Raw genomic sequence first — 20,057 nt, forward strand, 5'->3', positions numbered from 1 at the left:
GAAGAGAGAAAGCAAAAATCAAAGCTAAGAACAAGCTCGCAGCAGAAGCCGCCTTTGATGCCCTTGCGGAACTCTTTACAGAAGTCCCAATGGCACATCAAGCCCTTCCTCCTCCTGCTGGAGGTCCACTTCCAAGCTAGATCCGTCCTGGAAATATTGATGACAGGCCAGCAAATGTAGTCCCATTGCCAATTTTTAAGGGAGAGTACAATGAAGACCTTGATCTTCATGTAGCAGAGTTTATGGTAGCATGTGTGGCTAACAATGCCAAAACCCCTAAGCATTGGTTGGCAATATTCCCCGCCACTTTCAAGGGCGCGGCATTTCACTGGTATGAGAGACAAGCAGCATGAACTTTTTGATGCCAGGATGCATATTCCACGGTGGATTCCGTGAGGTTTTACGGTGGATTCCGTAAACTTTGATGACCAGGGCTCATACACAAAGTGGATTCTTTGTGCGAGAAGTTGATGGGGACACCTGTCCTTTTCGAGCGTTTCATTAATTTAGTGTGTACATGGGTAATTCCATAGCGGGTGATTCTGCAAAATGCATATTAAATTAATAAACATTTATGAGTTTAGAGTGTGCACTCGTAATAAATTAAGGTTAGGATTTATTTCTAACCAGTTGATTTATTTATGTAGCTGAAGACTGCTAGGTATTCACTTTTGTCGGTTTAATTGTATTATTTTACTAACGATTGTGAATGCTTCAGTTGATTTGTAGAGATAGCAGTAGTGGCAGAGGAAAGCATTGGAGTCTAGCGAGTATTCGACCTATGGATTATATTTTGATAGGCGCCACGCTTATATTTTGTTATGTCTATTGAGGCATCGATTATTTATTATTATTTTGTATGCACCTATGCGCACGGATATGTTATTTCTATTTGGGACATTGTATTGGGCGTGCCAGACTCTTTGGGCACTGTCCATTAGCTTTATTCCTATTTTTGTAAAAGCAAACTCAAAAGCTAAAAGCTTGATATATTTTTGTAAATTGGGCTATTATTGAGCATGAAGAAGAAATATACATAAAAATACATGCTTTGTGAAGCACTCACACAAGGCATGGGGGGAGATTGAACCCAATTGGTCTCTTGCTCTTGTCGTTCATGCTTTTTACATTGTAATTTGTGCAAAAAGTAGAGTTCATTGTTCTTGGGGACCTTCCGAGATTCACTACGTGAGCATACAACGACCGATCTGCGCAGCAGTGGTATCAGAGCGGAGCTGAGATCAAGAGCTTCCAATCGTTACCCATCTCGTGCGAAGGCGGAGCTCCTGGAACGATTGGGCTCTATGGTCAATCTCGTCGTGAACCGTCGATACAGGCAGACTTCTGGCGATCAAGAACCCCTATTTCTGTCATCAGATCGCGAAGGACCGGGCTGTACAGGCGGAGGACCACTCCTACATCTCCTTCATCAAGTCATCAAACAGAGATAGATAAGCCTTATTATTTTCATAATTCCTTCTTTCAAAAAGCTTAATAATAAGCTTATAAGCTTGGTTAGAAGCTTAAGCTTCACAAAATCGATCCGCCTGGTCTCGGAGTATGTCCGATTTTTTCGCATGGCGAAAAAAACGCCCCCCCCACGAATTCGACGTTTTCTGATCATAAGCTTCCCCCTCCAAAGCTTAATCAATTAAGCTTAATCACACTAAGCTTAACTCTGCAAGTCACCTCTGGTCAACAACTCCAGGTCACACACCTCAGAAATCAAGTTCTGCAAGTAATTTGTGATCAAGTTCACTAAGTCGGGTAAGTTCTACAAGTCTGCAACTCTGGAAGTCATATAAGTCTGCAACTCTGCAAGTTAGACTAGTCAACTGGAGTCAGAACTGACTTGTGCTCAAAACTCCTAGAAGGACTGTTCCTGCGCAGAAACTCCGAACTGCAAAGTTGTTCGTTGGAAGGTATTCTATCCATACACATGTTTGCTGAAGCATTTTCAGCATACGAAGAAGGAAAAATCACAGAATTTCTGAAGATTGAGAAAGAAATACCCAAAAACACATAAGCCTTGTAACCCCGAACTTGAGTTACACTCATCCCGCTAACTTGATTTTGAGTGAGAAAGGTCTTTTGAGTTTTACAGGATGACGGAACCACATATGGATGATCTTATGGCTGAAGACGACCTATCTGAACCTACCATGGAGCAAAAGCTGGACTTAATCATGATACAATTGGAAGAAGAACGAAAGGCTAGGCAAGCATTGCAAGCACAATTGGCAAAATTACAAAGAGCGTCTACCGACAAAGAAGAACCTCAAGCTGAAGATTTGATTCGACGTACCATCAATGCCACTCTTGAAGCTCAAACCATTCGCAAGGAATCAAAGATAAGTATTCGAAGTTTCAAATTTCGTACTTTCAATGGCATACGAGAAGGAAAAACTGTTCTAGCATTCATTAGTCAGTTTGATGACTATTTCCATGAGGAAACCTATGTAGAAAAAGATAAAATCAAGTGTGTTACTAATCATTTGGTAGACAGAGCATCACTTTGGTGGACTGTAGTACGCAAGAGCATAGAATGTCCTGCTACTTGGGAAGATTTCAAGAAGAAGTTCATGCAGAATTTCCTTCCACCGCAATTTCATGAGAAAGCTATTAAGCAATGGGATCTACTCCAGCAACGGGATCGTGAGCCTATTCCTCAGTATACAGAGCATTTTTGGAATGCACTTCTCCAGCTACGCATGCTTGAAGACGTACCAGAGGCGACACATAAGCGGAAGTATATGTCTGGACTTCTTGGACATTACTACGCTGAAGTTAACATGTTTAAGCCTGCTACTCTTGAAGAGGCCTTTTCACTAGCTCACGACACTGAAGATAAGCTACGCGGTAGAGACAGATGACTACAGCAATTCCAAGTCAATGGTAATTATGGATCTGAACAATTCAATTCCAATTTTAGAAGATTTAATCCAGGTCGTTTCTCTTCATCATCTTTCCGCAAGAATTGGGCTAAACCACCTACATTACCATCCAATGTCAATCCAAATCCTAAGCCTATTCCACAGCCAAATCCAAATGTACCTAGACTTCTTGCCATTGCAAATAATGTAACCAAAGCCAAGCCAATAGTATGCTATAAATGCCACCAGCCTGGACATCTAGCAGCAAATTGTCATTCAAAGAAGCCACCAGCTCATATCAACTATCTTGGAGCCATGGACGAAGACGAACATGAGGATATGCCTGATTTCACTGAAGATGAGGACGACACTACTACTACTTCCGATACTTTACCAGGTATGCCTACTCCACATTCATTATTGACTATGAAATGTTTGGTGCATGGAAAGGAAAAGACTATTTTGCATGATGACGGTAGTACTCATGATTTTATTTCAGCAAAATTGATAAAGGAATTGAAATTACAGACTATACCTACGGATTATCGCATAAAAGCTGCATTTTTAGGCACTAGGTATAATGGTACACAAGAAATGCAAGACTTAGAGATTCAAATTGGTTCATACACTGAAAGAAGAAATTTCTTAGTTGTTCCATTACAGTCAAGTGACATTATTTTAGGTATGCCTTGACGACACCAGCATAACCCAGATATAGATTATTCCACACACACAATGAATATTAATTTTTAAGGAAAATCTATTACATTATATGGTATGCATGCATCTAATGTTTTTCCACTGCTTTCGCATACTCAAGCTAAACGTGCATTACACAAGAGTAGTAAATCCTATCTCATTTGGGTGAATGAATTGCAAGTAAAGGAAAATCATATGCACCCTAGGCATAAAGAATTTCTTGCATATTTTAAGGACTGTTTTGCAGAAGACCTACCACTAGGTTTACCTCCTTCATGTCCAGAAGACCATAAGATAGATTTGATCCCTGGCACACAACCACCTTGTAAAGCACCATATAGGCATAACCAGATAGAGCAAAAAGAAATTCAGAGTCAAGTTGAAGAATTACTAAATAGAGGTTTGATTCAACCTAGCAGTTCTCCATTCGGTGCACCTGTATTGTTAGTCAAGAAAAAGAATAATACCTATCGTATGTGCATTGACTATCGAGCTTTAAATAAGATCACTGTAAAGAATAGGTATCCTATTCCTAGAGTTGATGACCTTATGGACAAACTGCAAGGATCTTCTATATTTAGTAAAATTGACCTTAATTTTGGTTATCATCAGGTGAGGCTAGATAAGTCTGACATATTCAAGACTGCATTTAGAACACAGTTTGGTCATTACAAATTTTTGGTCATGCCATTTGGATTGACTAATGCACCTGCTACCTTTAGTAGAATGATGAACCGTATCTTTTTGAAATATCAATATTGTGTAATTGTTTTCTTTGATGATATTTTGGTGTTTAGTCAAAATGAGAAAGAACATTATGAGCATTTGTCATTAGTTTTTCAGTTATTGAAAGAAAATCAACTGTATGAAAATCCTGAAAAGAGTGAATTCTTTAAAACGAAAATTGAGTATTTAGGTCATATTGTATCATCTGATGGAATTAAAGTTGATCCTAAGAAAATTGATGCAATATTGAATTGGCCTATTCCTAAAAACGTGCATGAGTTACGCTCATTCCTTGGTCTTGCTAGTTTCTATAGGAAGTTTGTACGTAATTTTTCATTACTTGCTTTACCATTAATCAAACTTCTCAACAAAGGAATTGTTTATCAATGGACCGAAAATCAACAGAAATCCTTTGACTTACTGAAACATGCATTAACCAATGCCCCTGTTCTACAGTTGCCTGACTTTAATAGACCATTCTTTCTAGTAGTGACCGATGCTAGTGGATCAGGAATAGGAGCCGTACTTATGCAAGACAATCATCCTATAGCATATTCTAGTTGTAAGCTGAAACCTTCTGAGCTGAAATATTCCACATATGACAAAGAACTATTAGCAGTTGTACAAGCATTAAGACAGTGGAAACACTACTTAATGGGTTCAGAATTTATGATAAAGACCGATCAGCAAAGTATTAGACATTTACTTAGCCAACCTCAAATCTCTGACCGACATATCAAATGGGCTTCCTTTATTCAAAGTTTTCATCCTATCATTCAATATCAACCTAGAAAAGAAAATGTAGTGGCTGATGCATTGAGTAGAAGACCTGCCATTCATAATATTTATGTCATATCTTTTGATTCTTTGATTACTATGAAAGATACATATCACTAGGATATTACTTTTCATTCTGATTGGAATAAATTAGTTCAAAATAATTTCATTCCTGTTGATTCATTGTCATATAATGATGGATTTATGTTTTATGAAAAGAGATTGTGTGTTACAATTCCATTCCGATCTTTTGTTTTGAATGAAATTCATTGTCCCCCATATCAAGGTCATAGAGGTATCATATCTACCTTACGTATGTTAACTGAAGATTTTTATTGGCCGCATATGGATGCTGATGTATCTAACTTTGTTTCTGAATGTTTGATTTGTCAAAGAGTTAAGAGACATCATGGTAAATAGTATGGATTACTTATGCCTTTGTCTATTCCATCTAAACCTTGGGAACAAATTTCTATGGATTTCATTACTGGTTTACCAAATACTAAATCTAACCATGATATGATTTGGATAGTTGTAGATAGATTTAGTAAACAAGCATATTTCATTCCATGTAAGAAAACTTTAACAGCATCACAATTGTTTTTGAAAACTGTTTTTACTAACCATGGATTGCCAAAAGTTATTATTTCAGATCACGATTCTAGATTTTGTAACAACTTTTGGATTACTCTATTTGAAAGCTTAGAAAGCAATGAAACTTGAATGGTATCAAAAGTCTCATTTGAAGTTTGAACATAAGGGCATACTCATGACATGTTGGGTCTCTATAAAGTAGCTAAAATACTTCCATTAGTGTTTAATGTAAGATGCAAAGAGTTTGATTATCAAGCATGCAATACTTGACCTGATCACTAAGTGGAGATCTTGGCTTTTTGGAAAGGAAACACCATTTAGGGGAGGAGTGGCATTATTTTGGAGGCAGTATTGCTTGATCTTCTCTCATGTAGCATGTTAGCTAAAATAGGAGTGATGTGTCATGCTTTTGGGAGGAAGGAGGGTAGTTTTTTCTTGCATGCTCTCAAGGAGCAAAGAGTAGACATGTTTAAGTACTCATTTAATGGTTTTGTAAATGATGTTATGAATGATTTTTTGTTGATGGTTGTAAACACTTGTATTTATTGTGTATGGTTATAAATGCAAGATTATAAACACATGTTTAGATGATTGGGTTAACGCTTGATTTCATGCCCTAGGCACAAAGATTGATTTCTCATCTGCATTTCATCCAAAAACTAATGGACAAACAGAAGCAACAAACAGCACCATTCTAGATCTTTTACGTGCATGTACTATCTCTAAACCTCAGACATGGGACACTCATTTGCATTTATTACTGTTTGCATATAATAATACACCGCACACATCTACAAAGAAAGTACCGTTTGAAGTGATTTATGGATATAGATTATCTACACCTGTTGCATCTTTGTCTAATAGAATTCAGAGTGCTGATGATATTGCTAGTATGCATAACAGTATATTTGATGAAGTTAAGGATATGATCGCTAAAGCCCAGCAATCATATACCAAACAAGCCAACAAGAAAAGACAAGCCATGAATTTCAAAGTTGATAATTATGTTTGGCTGAGAATAGAAAAACGTAGACTGCAAAGTGTAGATAGACATCCAGTTGTCAAATTAGCTCCCATATTATATGGACCATTTAGGATCATTCATAAAATTAATGACAATGCATTCAAGTTAGAATTACCACCTCATTGGAAAATTCACAATACATTTCACATTAGTTTATTGAGACCATTTAGAGGCCAATTACCTGTCCACCCTGTTTATGAAAACCCACCTTTATTAGAGGAAGAGACTGAAATACTTGAATGAGAAGCTATCATAGACACTGACTTTATGACCACTAGAACTGGCCGAAGGTATTCTAGATATTTAGTTAAATTTAAGAACCATCCTATAGAGGAAGCACAATGGATGCACGCTAGAGACTTAAATGCTTTCCCCACTCTATTAGCTCCACATTGAGCTAATAGCAATTGAGATCAATTGCTATCCCACCCCGGGGGTATGATGCCAGGAGGCATATTTCACGGTGGATTCCGTGCCACGGTGGATTCCGTGAGGTTTTACGGTGGATTCTGTAAACTTTGATGACCGGGGCTCATACACAAAGTGGATTCTTTGTGCGAGAAGTTGATGGGGACGCCTGTCCTTTTCGGGCATTTCATTAATTTAGTATGTACATGGGTGATTCCATAGCAGGTGATTCCGCAAAATGCATATTAAATTAATAAACGTTTATGAGTTTAGAGTGTGCACTCGTAATAAATTAAGGTTAGGATTTATTTCTAACCAGTTGATTTATTTATGTAGCTGAAGACTGCTAGGTATTCACTTTTTTCGGTTTAATTTTATTATTTTACTAAGGATTGCGAATGCTTCAGTTGATGTGTAGAGATAGCAGCAGTGGCGGAGGAAAGCATTGGAGTCTAGCGAGTATTCGACCTATGGATTATATTTTGATAGACGCCACGCTTATATTTTGTTATGTCTATTGAGGCATCTATTATTTATTATTATTTTGTATGCACCTATGCGCACGGATATGTTATTTCTATTTGGGACATTGTATTGGGCGTGCCAGACTCTTTGGGCACTGTCCATTAGCTTTATTCCTATTTTTGTAAAAGCAAACTCAAAAGCTAAAAGCTTGATATATTTTTATAAATTGGGCTATTATTGAGCATGAAGAAGAAATATACATAAAAATACATGCTTTGTGAAGCGCTCACACAAGGCATGGGGGGAGATTGAACCCAATTGGTCTCTTGCTCTTGTCATTCATGCTTTTTACATTGTAATTTGTGCAAAAAGTAGAGTTCATTGTTCTTGGGGACCTTCCGGGATTCACTACGTGAGCATACAGCGACCGATCTGCGCACCACTTTTGGCACATGGGACGACCTGAAGTTGGCCTTCCTCACTTAGTTCAGGCGTGAAGGTTTTGAGGAGCGGATGCGAGAGGAATTTATGAATCTAAGTCAGTCCTCTGGAGAAAGAGTAGAAGCTTATGTCTCACGAATGGAATCCATCCTGAAGAGATGGACTAACCATAATCTAGATGATGGCATTCAAAAGGGGGTGTTTCTCAGGGGATTACAACCAAAAGTCCGTAAGTTTGTGGAGCTGCAAAGACCAGCCACACTGCAAGCTGCAACAGAAGGTGCAAGACTGTACGATGAAGTGGAAGCTAGATTGGCGATGAATCCAGGAAGAGGAGTCCTACCTCCTCTGATGCCAGGAATGATGTACCCACCAAATGCAATCCCAGGGACAGTCCCCTATCCCTACCAACAAATGCCCCTAGTATCACAGTACAGTGCACCAAATCCACAGTGGCCACACTCAATGCCTCAAATGATGTTTCAACCACAACAACAATGGTCCCAACCAATTTTCCCAATGCCAAATCAGCAGCAACAGTGGAACCCTACCAACTGGAGCCAACAACCAACAGTTCAAACAGGAGCTTTGAATCAAAATCAGAACAGAGACCCCTCTGCACCAGCCCAACCTGTTTATGCAGTGATTACAGAGACTCCTCAAAACCCTACTGCCAGTACCTCAGGAGGAGAAAGCTTGAAGGATTATTTATCCAACTCAGTTGCAAATATAAAAAAGGAGCTGATGGATGTGATTAAAGAGCATCTACAGACGCTGAAAGTGAATACCGCTAGCATATCCAACGTTGCAGGAGCAGGAAGAGATGTGATGCGGTCAAATACTTGGTGTGGTAAGTGTCATCAAGCAGGCCATTTAGCCACTGAATGTACACGAAAGCCAACAGCCCCTGGAGCTTTCTGTTCCTACTGTTTGCGGAAGAACCATATAGAGGATATTTGCTCTCTGAAGGAGATGCATGATAGGAGAAGGAAGGAGGAAGACGCAAGATTTAACTTGCTGGAATCCAAAATGACAACACAGGATATTGGACCCAAGCCTAGAGAGTTTGGTCCTAATTTTGGACCCAGAAGTTTTTCCTCCAAAAGTTACAGAGGAAAACAGTCTGGCGGTGGTCAGAGATCAGAAGTGGAGTGTTACAGATGTGGAGAAAAGGGACACATTTTACCAAATTGTCCAAATCCCAAAAGGTCAGTGGATTATAAGCCCTTATGCAGTCAATGCAAAGGAGAAGGCCACACTGCAAAAGACTATCCAAGCCCAGCCCCAATGAAAAACAGTGCTACTGATAGTCCGGCCAAGGCCCAAGAGCCTACCTCCAATTTAGTGGAATTGGAAGTTGTTGCCATCACGCATATAAAGAAGAAGGAACCACCTATCCAGAAAGAAAATAATCCTCCTGCCAGAACAGTGAAGTTTAATCTTCTACCAAAAGAATAGAACAGAACAGAGCCAGACAGTGCCGTACAGAGCACTACAGTGCCATAGAGATTCACAGAGACAATTCCAGAGACAGGACCAGAGGTCCAAGAGTTAGAAGAGGAAGAAGTGCCACAAGTGGCAGAAGAAGTCCCCATGATGCCCCTATTGGAAGAAAAAAGGAAAATGAAAATCGGTGTTGCCCCATTCCCTAACAGGTTAGAGAAGCCAGTGGATCCTATTAAGGAATACGATCTGGTCAGAGATCTAGATACCTTTAAACCAAACCTCACATTCCGACAATTATTGATGCTGTCTCCTAGTTGCCGAAAAAGGTTCAAAAGTATACTGACAAGAAGACATGGCTTAAGGATTGCTCCCTCAACAGCAACAAAGTCCAACAAAGCTCCAGAGCTTGTAAAAGAAGTGGACGTAGCTAACGCCTTCCTAGATCTGGGTACCCCAGAGACTGGCGTGTGGATAGAAGGCTGCTTTATTGCAAATGCATTGATTGATGGTGGTTCATCAGTGAACATTATGACGGATGTGACAATGAAGGATCTAGGCCTATAAGGTGTGCAACTGACCCAATGGCTCATCAGACTAGCAGATCAGAGCAGAATCAGAGCAGAATCAAGCCTTTGGGCATTCTCCCGTATGTGAAGACTACAGTGGCTGGAAAAGATTATTGGCTAACCTATCTGGTGGTGAAGCCAAACTCTTATGGTACATCCTACCCCCTATTACTGGGCAGACCATGGCTTTTTGAAGCCAGAGCAAGGACGGATTGGTTCAAAGGAACCTTGACCTTGGATAGAGGACCTAATAAAGTGGTGCTGAAGCTATATGGTGCTAAAAAAGGACATGGATCCACCTCCTTGGAATTATCCTCTGACTTCCCTAATGAGGCTACAGATGGAACATCAACAGATGAAGATGCTGTCAAACAGATCCTTCCCAAGAAAACAGTGGCATGTTCCTTAACAGTGGATATTGTAAGCCAACTCCCAAAAGATGCAAAGCCATTATCAATGGGTGAATACTTCCTGCCTGAACCAGGAACGATTTCCGAAATCACTTCTGACAGTGAGATAGAAGCATGGATGTACTACTCTCCCTGTTGCATGGCCAGAGCAGAGCCAGAGACAGAGGCAGAAGATGAAACAGAGAACCTGTTCTTCTCTTGCAGAGCTCCTACAGAGATAGAGACAGAGACAGAGACAGAGACCGAAGAGGATGGAGATGATATGGAAGAAGAAGGTTATGAACGCAAGATGGAAGAGTTTATCCCACCTAAAGAGGATACATATGAAGAAGAAGTTCCAGAAGTATCAGAAGCAGACAAGTTCATGCTGTGGGACAGAATGGTGATGGTACCATTTGGTCTGGTAAATGGATTTTCTCATATGCAAAAGCTTTATAAGAAATGGTTAAAGAAGACCAAGCCATCTTTCAACAGTGGCTCATGCCGCCCTCACCCACCTTTGCCAAGAAAAGATGATGATGATGCACCGTGCCAACAAACACCAGTCTCACAATTCCAACAGGCATTAGAGGGTCCCTGTTATGTGATGTTCCTGGATGCATCATCAGAAGATGAGTCTTCAAGCCAAGAGGTAACTAATCGTGAAACCAAACCCGAAATGGCTCTAATCCCATTTCAACATCTCAAGGAGCAACCTAAGTCTCCACCAAAAGAAGAAGTTGGGTCTATGGGACATCAGAAGAGGACACCACCCCCTTGAAGGAGTTGGATCTGTACCCAGAAGCAGTCCGTGGGACCTTCATCCGTGAAGTAGAAGGTGAAAGGCAGTTAACTTTTGTGGATGCGGATGGCACTGAACACCATTTGAAGGTAGGTAGCAGCCTACCAGAAGAGGAGTTGTCAACCTTGTACAACTTGTTGAAAGAGAATTTGGACGTGTTTGCATGGTCTTACAAAGACCTAAAGGGGATTGATCCCACAATATGTCAGCATCATATTGATTTGGAGCCTGGTGCCAAGCCAGTACGGCAACGACAGAGGCGAATGAATCCAAATTATTCAACCTTGGTGAAAGCAGAGCTGCTGAAGCTTCTGGAAGCCGAGTTCATCTATCTAGTGGCAAATAGTGAATGGGTTTCACCCATCGTGGTTGTACCCAAGAAGAATGGCAAGCTTCGTATATGTGTGGATTTCCACAAGTTGAATTCCAAGACCAAGAAGGATCACTTTTCTATCCCTTTCACAGACCAACTGTTGGATACAGTGGCAGGACATGAGCTTTATTCCCTTCTGGATGGATTCAGCGGATATAACCAAGTGCAGATCGCAGAAGAAGACCAATCCAAAACAACCTTCACCACAGAATGGGGGACCTACGCTTACTGAGTGATGCCGTTTGGGCTCTGCAATGGCCCTGCTACCTCCAACGAGTCATGATGGTCGTATTCCAAAATCATCTGCACGACTTTATCGAGGTATATTTGAATGACTTCTGTGTCTATAGTTTGATTTGTGAACACTGGGGACACCTGGAACAATGCTTTGACCGATGCTGGGAGTATGGGATTTCCCTCAACCCCGACAAATGCATCTTTGGGGTCTCTTCTGGAGTTCTGTTGGGCCACATTGTCTCTGCACAAGGGATATCAATAGACCCTGCAAAGATTGAAAAGATTGCATCTCTGACAGCACCCACCAACCTCAAACAGTTGAGGGGATTCCTAGGCCACGTGGGTTACTACAAAAGATTCATAGCTCATTTTGCAACAAAGGCAACCTCCTTGCACAAGCTTCTGAGGAAAGATGCAGAGTTTATTTGGACGGAAGAATGTGACAAGGCCTTCAACACTCTGAAGCAGTGTCTGATTGAGGCACCCATTCTGCAGCCTCCTGATTGGATGAAGGAGTTTCATGTACACACTCATGCATCCATTGAAGGCTTAGGTGCAGTTCTATGCCAGAAGGGCTCCTCGAAATTAGATCAACCCATCTATTACGCAAGCCGAAAAGTCACTAATAGAGAGCGGAACTATACAGTGACAGAGCTTGAGTGCTTGGCAATGGTGTTTGCCCTAGAGAAGTTTCGTAACTACCTACTGTCTACCCACTTTAAATTTTATGTGGATCACGAGACCCTGTCTTTCCTAATGAACAAAGCAAATGTGAAAGGACGAATGATGAGATGGCTCCTTCTATTCCAGGAGTTTGACTTTGAGGTAATTACCAAACCTGGTCATTCCCATATTCTGGCTGATCATCTGTTGCGTATCCCACAGACTGCAGACGAGGAGCAGGATGATCCAAAACTCCCTGATGCTTCCCTATTCCTGGTAGAAACTGTAACCCCTTGGTATGCAAACATTGCCAATCTGCTGGCAACCCAACAATACCCTCCTGGCATCTCTAGTCGGGAAAGAAAGAAGAAAACAGAACAGATACATCCTTGTATGTACGGATTAAGTTACAAAGTGGTGTGAAGCTAAAGCCCTAAAGCGGGATGATGGTAACAACGTGGCCTTGTTCATGTACGAGAATATCATCACCCATTTTGGCAGTCCCCTAGAGCTGGTAAGTGACAGAGGCACTCATTTCATTAGTAAAGTCATGGAAGAGTTGACAGAGCTGTATAAGATCCACCATCGCAAGTCCACTCCTTATTACCCCAGAGCCAACGGCCAAGTCAAAGTCACCAATCGCATCCTCTGCTCGATTCTGACAAGAACAATTGCCGCACATTGTCGTGATTGGGATGATCAACTTATAGAGGCCCTCTGGGCGTACAGAACCTCCCATAAAGCAACAACAGGACAGACACCCTTCCAGCTGGTGTATGGTACAGAAGCTGTTTTCCCTGTTGAACTGGAATTGCCCTCTTTGCGAGTGGCTATTAAAGAGCGTTTGGGGGACGATGATTCACTGCAATGCCGTCTCCTGCACTTGGAATGTTTGGATGAAAATCGCAGGATGGCTCTAAAGTGCATGGAAGCCACGCAAGCTCGACGTAAGGCTTACCATGATAGCTTCATCAAGCACAAGGAGTTTAAGGAAGGTGATTTGGTCCTAGCCTATGATTCATGATTTGGCAAGTTTCCTGGCAAGCTTCAACAGCGGTGAAAAGGCCCATACAAGGTACTTGCTGTTAACCCTAATGGCTCTGTCCAAGTGCAGACCATTGATGCCTCTGATGATCCCTTCCTGATCAATGAATATCGCTTGAAGAAGTACTTTCCTCCTTGGGGATCTTGACAATCACGGTCACCTGCTCCTTTCCCCCGTTGGCGTGGCACTGTAACTCTTTTGATGCTACTTCTGATAGCCGTTCTTCAGCCACTCCTGATGAGGTGGGTACAACCCTCTGTCCCCTCAGCCCCACCTTCCAGTCCTGATCTCTTATCCTCTATTTTCCACCAGCAGCATTGGCGAGGTTGGTTCTAACAAATGGTATTTCCACCATTCCCTTGCTTAATTCGAAAAAGAAAAAAGAAAAAAATATATACATATTGGTCATCGGAGAAAAGGACTTCGGTCCCTGTCATGCCGACCTATTCTTCGAGAAAAGGTGGAGACACCCTCAGGACTAGGAGAAAAAAAAGAAAAAAAAAAACAACAAAACAAGAAAAGAAAAAAAAAACAAGAAAAACAAAACTTTTATGGGAGAAAAGGAAGAAATTCCCTGTCATAGCAGGCCTCGTTCCAAGAAAAGGTGGCACACACCCTTGGGTGAGAAGCTGGCTGTGGAAAAAGTGGCAACACCTAGCAGTCCAGAAAGTGGATTCATCAATTGATATCCCCAGGATCCAGTTCCGAAGCTGCCTTCCTTGGTACGCTGTGTCATGGGTCTCTCTGCAGAGCATCTAACTGTCCTCTAGCAGACGACATGTCCTATGTAACACAACGTTCGATTTGATGGCTACCTCCCTGGGTATGCCTCTTCAACAACTGACGACGCGATCTTCATCGACAAACAATTGAGTGACGCGAGCTTTTATCCTAACCGGATGGGGAAGTAAGTATGGTTGCCCTCTGTAACTATCAACAGAGAGTGAGACAGAGGGTGGGGCGAGTGACCAGTTTTTTCCCTTTAAATCAAATGAGAGGTAAGAAGTGTGAATGTAGTGTTGCACGCACGGGATGGCCCTCTCAATGCACAAAGCACAATCTGTTTCTGTGCACTGCACCATAAGGCTCCCCAGCCTTCCTTCTCGCACCGTATGCCGGCACAAGGCGGGATACACAGTTGCACCATCAAATGCGCACAAGGCATACAACCTATGCATAAGTGACCGTGAGGATTACATCAATGGGTTTCAGGACATGGTTGCCCTCTGTATCTTTCAGCAGAGCGTGAGATAGAGGGTGGACTGAGTGTGACTGGTGTTTCCTCAATCACTCATTGAGAGATGAGATTTAAGGGACGTTACGACACTTGGAGTCAAGTACATTCCCGTTTCCCTATGCACCCACGGGGTGGGTCTCTACCATCATCACAGGACACGTCACCCTGTTTTGTACACTGCACTGTAAGGCTCCCTTGCCTTCCTCCTTGCACCTATGCCAAAACGGGTTGGACGCACTAATGCACCATCAACTGTGCACCCTGGTATACTCCCTTTGCACCATTCCCTTGTCGATTCCTAAACCGGGTGTAAGATATGGGTTTTAATCATTATTCCTAGAGTGATATTAGTCATGGGGCGAGTGATTGCTCTTTCATTCCATATGAGTGATTGTGAGCTGAGTGTAATATCCCTCGCCATCGACAAATTTCTTGCGATTCCTTTAACCAGCTACCTCCCTGGGTGCTGCCGCGTGGTCCCTGCCACGAAGGATGTGTGCTGTGAAGATGCCTTGGTACCTCCTGCAGTCGACAACAACACAGGACGTGCCATCGACAGTCAACCTTGATTCTCTACAACATGGGCCAAGTTTTTCTAACCCTACACCTTCTGTTGTCAGTGATGGTCATGTTTTAAGTGTGGGGACGTAAGCGGTTGGTTTGTTGTGTGGTCCTAGGTCCCTCTTGCTCGATTAACCCTATCCGTTAAGGTCTTAAGTGTGGGGATGCATCCCGGCGCGTCTACATTGCATACCCCTCTACATATACCTCAACCTGCTAATGCCTCTATGCCATGCCTTGCTTTTACCCTGTTGGGGTCCCTTTCCACCCCCCGGTTCATTTTTCACCCACTCTCGGGGCTATTCCCTTGCAGTTTTTCTTCATTCCCTGATTTTACTGTCCTGCCAAGTGCACGTACCCTACGTTCACCGAAATCCTCATCCAACCTTATAGCCCTGTTCATCCCTTTGAACTGACCATTTTTCCTTTTTACCTACCCCTTTTCCGCCATCCGGTTCTAGAGTTATTAATTTTTGAAGCATTTTGTGCCCATTAGCTGGTTTTCCATGTGAACGCACTTTTCTTGCTTCGGAACGGTGATCTGACGTCATAGCTTTGACAACACTTTCCCCCTGACATTTTTTGTTTTTACTCCGTGTCATTTTGATGCACGGTTCATCCGTTATTAATTTTGCGGGTTTCTCGAGACTTTTTCATGCGTCTTTTTGACATTTTTCCATGTGAACCTGCCCTGTTTGCATCGGAATTCCAATTTGCTATGCCATTTTATTCCATTATTATTTTATGGTAAAAATACTTCATTAAATGCCTAAATTCATGAGAAATCCTCTTTAATTCCAAACACAAGCTGAAAAATCTGGAAAATATCCAGATACCTTGGTTCTTTTTGGATTGCTGACCTACATTTTGGGGATTGAGAAGTGCGCATTCATTGCATACACATACACCCACTTCCAGGTATTTTTACTTTTATATTTTATATTTTTTATTTTTTCTGCTACCCCAAAATTCACGCTTAATTTTTAACATGAATCCTAAACACCACCATGGCACGCGCGCTCGCGCTAAACACACATTTTTCTAATTAAAATCAACCCGCCGTTCACTTAGTACGCGCTAAATACGCTTAAGAGTCACTTTAATATTTTTAATTAAAATGAACCAGCCGTCACAAGAGCACACGCTGGTAAAAAAACACTCCACATCACCTTAATTTTTAATAAATGAATTTGCATTTAGAGACCCCAGTCTGGGTATCGCAGTTCGAGATTTGTATTAATGCATCGCTCCAACCTAATAATTTGTAATTAAAATTTTAAGAAGGAACCGCCGTTTTCTTGTTAAGGTTTATCACTTAATAAAATTCACCCATTGTTAATAATTCATAAAATGAACATTTCATTAAATTAATTCCCCCTCACTGCACTTATTTTCCCTTTTTAATGAACTCGTTTCGTCGGATGGGTACGCGAAGTCTTTGGAGTTGTCTCCATGGTCAAACCTGATTATCAAAGTTGTGGTCATGATATGTGTGGGTTGTTGTTATGTTTTGGTTCAGTTTCTGTGATACGGTTAAGGGTACGGTGTGTAGTTTTTTCTTTATTGCCTGATACGGGGATTTAGGTGTTTGCATGTTGCATAGCATGAAGCTTTCGGTCGCATATGTGTAGAGGTCATGTCAAATTTTTTCTAGGCTGTGGTTTGCTTGGGGATAGTTGGTCGAGTCACGTTTTATCACCTTGGTTGATATCTTATCCTTGGTTTTTGTCTATTGCTTTGCAAGCATTCTCTTTGTTTGTCTGTGTTTGTGGTGTGTGTGTGTGTGTAACCATCTGAATGGTGCCCTCTCGTACTCCTTCCCCGATTCAGTATGTTCCTTTGGCTTTACGTGATTATTCTTTGTTACTAGATTCGGACGTTATCGCTAAAGCGGGCTTGTCCAAGTTCGTGAGCCTTTCTTTCCCACTGGTTCCAGATGATCCTACCATTTTTTACGAGTTTTTAACCTCTTACAGTAAGAGGTCTGGTTCAATCCGTGGCACTACTGTTCTTCTGACATCAAAGAGTCTAGGCAAGGCTCTTGGTCTGCCATATCGTGGGTCCCTGCTGCTAGACAACTGTTCACCAATGACGATATTTTGAAGCTGTTACAGAAGCAGACTCAAGATGTTCTTGATCCGAAGAAGGTCATTACCACGTCAAGAGTGGATGTCTCCATGATTTCCAATCCCCTATGGAAACAGCTATGCCAATTCCTTCAGGACAGTTTCATGCCTACAAAATCCCCATCTCATTATCTTTCCAAGGAGTTGTTTACAGCTTCATGAATGATTTTGAAAGGCATAACTATTGATTGGAGTACCTACCTCCTCTCCAAGATGGATCACCACTTTATCTGAGCTACTCGAGGAAATGTGACTAATGTTACATTTGGGTCCTTCCTTTATGTCTTCTTCTACATGCTGCCCCTGCAAAGAAAGTTCCTTTACCTCCAATTGATCCTCCAGAAGTTCCTCCTCCGCCTCATAATGCAAATGATGATGTGATAATTGAGGATGATGATTCTCCTCCTCCCCTGGTCATTCAGAGAAAACGCCTCAAGAGGGTGGATGAGTCAGTGCCTATTCCTCCAGTTCTAGTGACAATTCCTGCCCAGTCTTGCAGCACCTTGCCTGCATTCCTTCAGACGCCAAATCTTTTCAGAGCCCATAGAGACGGGATGCTAGAACTTTCTATTCCTTTTGTTCACCGCCTGGTAACAAATGCTATTCCGTTCCTGTGCAAGGATATCCAGAGTTCTATTGAACTTTCGATGACTGCTTGTATCCAGCAATTATATTCTTCATTTTATGATGAAGTTCAGTAGTCTAAGGAGGAACTGAATAAGACCAATACCGAGTTAGCCTCTGCTCAGGAGAAATCCTCTGACCTTTGTACGCAAATGGAGCGGCAGACTAAGCTCGTGGATACTCAGAAAGCTGAAATCTCTAAGTTGGAAACTGAGTTGGCAAAAGCTAGGTCTCAAGTGCTTGCTGTAATAGAGGAGAGGGATAAGTTATAGAAGGAGAGTCAAGAGATGAAGGAGGTGATAGCTACCCAAGCAGAGAAGTTTAAATCCATCACAGCTATTTTAGACTAGAGCAATGCTCAAATCCAGCAACTCAAAGATCAGTTGGCTCAGTCTCGGTCTAATACACAGAGTCCTGTGCAACCAGTTTCTCTTTTATCCCCTGCAGACTTGGCAGCTCTTCAGAGACAGGCTACATTATGTCCCTTATTTCAGGCCAAGGTGGAAAGATTACAATCTCGTGTGGATTTGTTATGGTCTTCTTTTGAGCAATATCAAGAATATGTTCCACCAGATCATTCCTTTTTTGTTCATTATCAACAACAGAAGTTGGCCTTCTATATAAAGCTTTCCACGATGGATTTACCTATTCCAGAGGATGGATGGAGTGGGGCCTGGTCATCTGATTTGCTGATAGAAGTAGTGAGGATGGTTTTTGAAGACTCTGTCACTCCAGATACGATGCTTCTGTCCTATATGTATTTGAGGGGTGATTTACTGATTCCGGATGATGAAAATCTAGCTTGGTATGTCGTAGATGTGGTATTGCAAGCTTCTTTGTATGTCTGACATTTGGAGTTGAGGATTGATGAGATGTTCCAGGGATATTCTTCAAAGGTGGCTGAGTGTCCTGAGTTTTCATGGCACACGATGGTTGATGCTATCATTTTGAATCACCGTTAGGTCAAAGCTTCAGCTCATGCCCAGAACACTAACCAACTGAGGGTGGATCTTTTAGCCTATCTCTCCAACCAACCCCCATTTGATAATTCTTTCCTTGAAGCTTATCATCGTAGATCAACTTTAGGTCCATCCTTACCATGCCTAACTCATTATCAACAAATGGCTCATAGGTATGATGCTTATATTTCCCTTTTTCAATCTAACCCAAAGGTCATTTTACCCCTTCTTTTCCAACCTCAAGGATCTCCTCAAATTCCTATCTTTACTCATTGTTCTTTTATTGAAGATCGAGTTTTTCTACCTCCTGATCCTTGTCCTTCCCCATCCCCTGACATTCTATCAACTTTTCCTGCTTATCTTTTAACGCCTTTCTTAACAGAATCTCCTCAATTTTCAGCAAATCCATCTTTAATCCATCCTTCATTTTATGATTTTGCCTATCCATTGCTTCATCCTCTTTCATTAGTCCCCCTTTCATCTCCTAACACTTCTATTCCTAATCCTCCTCAGTTGGTTAGTGGGTATCCAGGTTTTGATCAGAAGATTCTTCGAAGAAGAGGCTGGAGTTCAAATGATTCCCTTACTGGACCTCATATCAATTGGCCATTAATCCCAGGAGAATGGATAAGTGCTAGTCATGCTTATCAAAATTATCTACATTTTGCTCAGCAGTATTCTCAGTCTGCAGATCCTTCTGTGCGCTTAACTGCTCATTTTACTTGGTACCTCGCGTATATGCATAGGCATTCTCATAATGATTCAAAGCCTATTCCAAAGTTGTGCATGAATGTCAATGTGAGCATTGATTCCCAGCAACTGGATGTATTGTACTTTCATGCCCTCTGTTTGCCTAGCAGATACCTTCTCCTGTTGGAAAGGATGTGTTGCCTTCAATTTTTTCAGAATCCTCCCAAGACATTTGTAGATGAATCCTTGTCCATGGATCGTTTTCAAAATCACCAATCCTTCAAAAGGGATCATCTTCATTGATACCTTTGCCATGTATTGTGGATGATTTT

The sequence above is a fragment of the Lygodium microphyllum genome, chromosome 8 (assembly GCF_053477565.2).
Source record: "Lygodium microphyllum isolate KBCC chromosome 8, Lygodium_microphyllum_v1.1.10, whole genome shotgun sequence".
NCBI classification, from domain to species: Eukaryota; Viridiplantae; Streptophyta; class Polypodiopsida; order Schizaeales; family Lygodiaceae; genus Lygodium; species Lygodium microphyllum.